The sequence below is a fragment of the Garra rufa genome, chromosome 6 (assembly GCF_049309525.1).
Source record: "Garra rufa chromosome 6, GarRuf1.0, whole genome shotgun sequence".
NCBI lineage: Eukaryota > Metazoa > Chordata > Actinopteri > Cypriniformes > Cyprinidae > Garra > Garra rufa.
This window is the reverse complement of record NC_133366.1, coordinates 43,097,326-43,103,325: the sequence shown is the minus strand read 5'-3', so window position 1 is coordinate 43,103,325 and position 6,000 is coordinate 43,097,326.

Here is a 6,000-nt window from a genome sequence, read left to right as displayed (position 1 = left end):
ACCGAAGAATCTGCAGGACCTGGATGATTTTTTCTGAAGAACAGTGCTCAGTTTAACTATTCAGAACAAACAAGGGACTCATGAACAACAATCAAAAAACAATACAAAACAGTCATAGATCATCCAGGTAACCACACACAGTATTAAGAACCAAGGGTTCCCAAACTTTTGAAGGGGGTTCTTTTAATAATTTCAGCTATTTTTTTGGTCTTGTGGACTATATGTAATATTTTATGTAAAATATCTTACTCAGGACAGTACTAAATAACAAATAACATGCATTGTATGATGTCTCTTATTTTGTTCAAATTATTCACATTATTTTTAAGGAATGTTTATCAGAAAATATATATATATATATATATATATATATATATATATATATATATTTACCAGAAAATGTAAATACAAATTATTTCTGAAAAAAATAATAATAATAATAACAATAAAAATAATAATAAAACACAGAATTTGGTAAATATAAAACTGAATTTAAAATAAAATATATCATAGAGCCTTAAAATTTAAAATTAACCTTAGAATTTGTTAAACTTTTAATAAATTACTGTAAAAATGTGTAAGTTTTATTATTTCAATTAATTATTCATGCTTTTTGATTATTATTTTTTTTAAACTGAATTTGGAAAAAAATAAAAAATAAAAAGGATTTCAAAGGGCCCTAAAATCTTAAAGTATTCGCTTTTTATAGAAGCAAACTAAATTATTTACTCATTTCTTTCTTGCAATGAATGGTGAGCAGAGTTTTTAGGGTTCAAAAACAGTATTCCGTAAAAATGGTCCATACAACTTTTGCACTATATTCCAAGTCATCTGAAACCATTCACAAGCTTTGTGGGAGAAACAAAGTGATATCATTAATGTGTAATCTTCCACTGCAGTAAATTTAAATGCAACCTGATCAGTCCAATTAATGAACAAATCATTCAGACTGGTTTTGTGAACTATATCAGCTGAAAAGATCTGGCATAAAATAATTATTTCTGAATCAGACATCTCTGTTTCTCTCATCAAAAGGACTGCTAGTGTTTTAATAAAACAGTTTCAGCCTGTTTCAACAGATGGCTCTTGTATACGGACTACTTTTATTATCATTTTAATGTGCTTTTGTATTCATTTTTAACCTTGAAAGCTCCGGTCCCTTTTGTAATTGCCTGGAGCAAGCTTTCGTCGTTTGAAGTCGTCATACAGGTTTGGAAGGACATGAAGGTGAGTAAAGGATGACAGAATACTCACTTTTGGGACACCTATTCCTCTAAAAGGACAGAATAATCATAAATCGGACTGAGAATGTACTGGAAAGACAATGAAATGAATGGAGAGGATGAAAAAGACCTGATAGAGAGAGAAAGAAAGCGGCAGAGAAAGAGAGTGCAAACAGAATTGTCCTCATCGTTCAGTTCTTGGCAGTACGTTCCCTCAGGTTACGAGAAAGCTAGAGAAGAGAAAGAAACGGAGACTCACAGACACTAAAGCTAATATAATGTTTTGCTTTCTTTCGTTTTTATTGTCTGACATTTTTCCCTTCCCCTTGTTTTTTTTCCTACTCCGAACAGGAGCTGCACCTTTGACAGACATTGATTTTTGGAAGAACAGACAGATGAGACCCACTGTAGGAACGGAGCCAGGAAAGCGAGAGAGGAAAGGGATATGGGAGAAAAGAGGGAGAGAGACAGATTTCGTTTGGTGAAAGCAAGACAAATCATCCAGAAGTGGAGAATCGTTAATGCTAGGCACTGGCGTATAAACACAAGGATATAATAGGTCAAAACTGAGGTGAAAGGTCAAACAAGGTCACCTCTATTTTTTCTTAAATGAATATAAAGGGCATTTTGGGCTTTAAAATTGATGCATCAGCTAGAAAAGAGGTCTTCGAGGCCAAGGACCCTTGGAGGATAGAGATGCAAGGACCCTGTTACAAACTGATTTTATCCTGGCCTATATCATATAGCTTCACATTATTGTATATACATTACCTATCATGCTTGCATGGATTATTTTAATAATCTTTTCATGCTAATGTACAAAGTCATGTATTTGCAGTTAAATGTAATATACCACATACATCTAAACCTCGGAGGGACAATGAAGCATTTAGTAGAAATTTAGCTTCCTAACTGCAGCTCTGATTGAACGTAAACTAATACTGCATTTATGTTTAGAGCATACTTTCATTTTCAAATGAAAAATTTGAGATCAAAAATAATTGGTGGACCCCTGCTGTACCACCACAGACCCCCTGTTGAAAGCCCAATGTGCATACCCAGGAGGTTTTATATTATTATCTATTTTTTAGATACTCTTACACTAGATTATTTTATAATTTCGGAGAAGTGTTTGCCTGTACAAATCTCAGTGTGATATTAAAGTAAATAAATAAACATTTCAAGAATAAAATGTTACTTTATATTCATAATATTTCCATAACTTTTCTCATAAAAATACAAATTTAATCTCTTAATTTTAGCTAGCTCAAAACATAACTACTTATCTAATGAGATAATGTTACAGTTATTTTTTTTAAACATGCCGCTAAAATATAGAAGCCTGTTTCTGCCATAAAAAATAAAAGATAAATGCGACTTTTTATCTCACAATTCTGAATTTTTTTCTCGCAATTGCAAATTTACATCTCGCCATTCAGACATTTTTCTTAGAATTGTCAGATATAAACGCTAAATTCTAAGAAATAAAGTCAAAATTGCAAGAAAATGTGGAAGCCTGTTTCCGCCATAAAAATAAAAGATAATTGCGACTTTTTATCCCACAATTCTGACTTTTTTTCTCGCAATTAAAATTTACATCTCGCCATTTAGACTTTTTTCTTAGAATTGTCAGATATAAACGCACAATTCTAAGAAATAAACTTGCAATTCTGAGAAATAAAGTCAAAATTGCGAGAAAATGCGGAAGCCTGTTTCCGCCATAAAAAAATAAAAATTGCGACTTTTTCATCTCACAATTCTGACTTTTTTTTTCACAATTGCGAGTTTACATCTCGCATTTCTGATTTTTTTTTCTCAGAATTGAGCGATACAAACGTGCAATTCTGACATTTTTCTTTAGAATTATGAGATATAAACTCTAAGAAATAAACTCGCAATCCTGATACATGAAGTCCACATTGCGAGATATAAACTCACAATTATGACTTTTTTTTCTCAGAATTGTGAGTTTATATCGCAATTCTGACTTTATAACGTGCAATTGCAAGTTATTAGGTCAGATCTGTGAGATTTTGAGAAATATCTTTTTCCCCTCCTCAAAATTGGACTTTATAACTTCCAATTGCAAATTTATATCTCACAATTCTGAGGGGGAAAAAAAGACAAAATTGTGAAATGTAAACTCGCAATTGCTAAAAAAAAAAAAAAAAAAAAGTCAGTATTGCAAGATATAAACTCGCATTTGTGAGAGAAAAAAGTCAGAATTGTGAGTTTTGTATCCCGCAATTCTGACTTTATTTCTCCCAATTGTAAGTTTACATCTCGTAATTCTGACTTCATAACTTGCAATTGCCAGTATCAGTTTATATTCTGAGGAAAAAAGTCAGAATAGTGAGATGTAAACTTGGAATTCTGAGGGAAAAAGTCAGAATTGCGAGATATAATCTATTGCGGGAAGAGAAAAGTCAAAATCGCAAGATGTAAACTTAGAATTCTGAGGGAAAAAGTCAGAATTGCGAGATTTAAACTTGGAATTCTGGGGGAAAAGTCAGAATAGTGAGATGTAAACTTGGAATTCTGAAGAAAAAAGTCAGAATTGTGAGATGTAAACTTGGAATTCTGGGGGAAAAGTCAGAATAGTGAGATGTAAACTTGGAATTCTGAAGAAAAAAGTCAGAATTGTGAGATGTAAACTTGGAATTCTGAGGAACAAAGTCAGAATTGTGAGATATAATCTATTGCAGGAAGAGAAAAGTCAAAATCGCAAGATGTAAACTTAGAATTCTGGGGGAAAAAGTCAGAATTGCGAGATTTAAACTTGGAATTCTGAGGAAAAAATAATTGTGAGGTGTAAACTCAGAATTCCGAGGGAAAAAGTCAGAATTGTGAGATGTAAACTTAGAATTCTGAGAAAAAAATAACTGTGAGGTGTAAACTCAGAATTCTGAGGGCAGAACTTGCATTTGTGAGGAAAAAAAAATCTTATTTGTGAGTTTTTATCTCGCAATTCTGACTTTGTTTCTCGCAATTGTTAGTTTATATCTCACAATTCTTAAAAAAAAAGTCGCAATTACCTTTTTTTTTAATTCAGTGGTAGAAACGGGCTTCCATACTAAAATGCTGTTGTATACCTGTGCAAAATTCACTGCTAACATTCTCTGTGCTTGTCTGTGTTGCTATGCAGTTGCTAGAACATCTCTAGTTTACTAGTTTCCTACTGCCCAGGGGCTTCAGGTACCTTGTTCAATGCTATCTATCTTTCACAGTTTTGCAAAAATCACAGATCACTTCAAAAAGTAGTAACACATACTACAACAAGCCCCTTAAACCTGTAAGCAGTGATGCTTACCTTAGCATAAAAAATGTTGCATAAACCTGTGAAGTCGTACATCATAAACGCATTATCTGATATTAAAGTGACCTGCAAAAGTCAAACACACACACACACACACACACACACACACACACACACACACACACACACACACACACACACACACACACACACACACACACACACACACACACACACACACACACACACACACACACACACACCCTATAAACACACAAAGGGCATATAGATGAATAATTATTCTGTTATCAAGTTCTGATATTATCGGTTTATTTCCTCTGTTTGTGACATTCACCAACCAAGATAGAGGCCAAACATTTTTCACCAGTCCTTCTTTTTGGCTGCACACTATATTTTGAGTTCTTACGAGAAGCTGAATATTGTCCAAGTTTCTCATCTCTAAAGGCCTACTGAACCTGTTCCAACACTTACTCTCCACAAGTCCACCAGTTTCTTTCAGAACTAAATATAAACTCAACTCCACACAACTGAACGTGTCTTACCTGACGTCGACACACACACCATCCTGCTGCTGTCATCTGAGGATTGATTGGTCAAATGGCAATTCTCCATCATCCCCTTCCTGTCATCGGTACACGCTTGGTCTGACACACAAAGAGCACACATTTACCATTCCTGTTTATGCTCAATTGTCTTTTTTTTTTTTTTACACAAAAGTAGAGCAAGCAGCTTACAGCTGTGGAGGAATCATTGTAATGAGTCCATCTGGATAGCAGACACAAGGCTGCAGGGTGAACAAGGACTCTGAAGTGTTTGAGAAAACACACACAATCAAGTATGTGCACACAAACACACACTATAGAGCTATCAAGCACTCATAGGTCTGCTCGAGAGCACGCACACTCAGTTATCAATCACACACACGTCTGTAATAGTCCAGACAAACAAATGTCAGAGCTGACAGCAGCATGGTCAGGTTACTCATCCATCAGACAAATAATGCACTGCTTCACGGATCACATACCTGAATGAAAACCCTTCAATAGTTCCTACTGGAAATCTATACAGCATTTGAGGTTCCTGATGGCTTCTTGATCTTAAAAGAGAGTTTATTCACATTTAACTGCATGTATAATGTTTCTATAAGCAGCTGGCTCCTATAAACTCTATCCCTATAAAACAAACTACCACAGCAAATACTGTGCATGGGCTTCTGGGAAAGCATTTGAGCAGGTTTTTGTTTTTGTTTTTTGACCAAACTGATTCAAATATACTTCTGGGAGTGCTTTTGACTAATGACTCTTTTGACTTTGACTCATAAAAATGGATTTTAAAATATTGAAGAAAAACCTCAGAAGTTATGAGACAACTTTTGCACTCTACAGCTCCATTGTAGTGTAACATATTGTAAATACAGCTGTTTTCTTTCATTCTAATGCCTCTAGATGGCTTTTGGCATTCACTTTCTGACAAGATTTATACCATATTTCGAACTGGCAT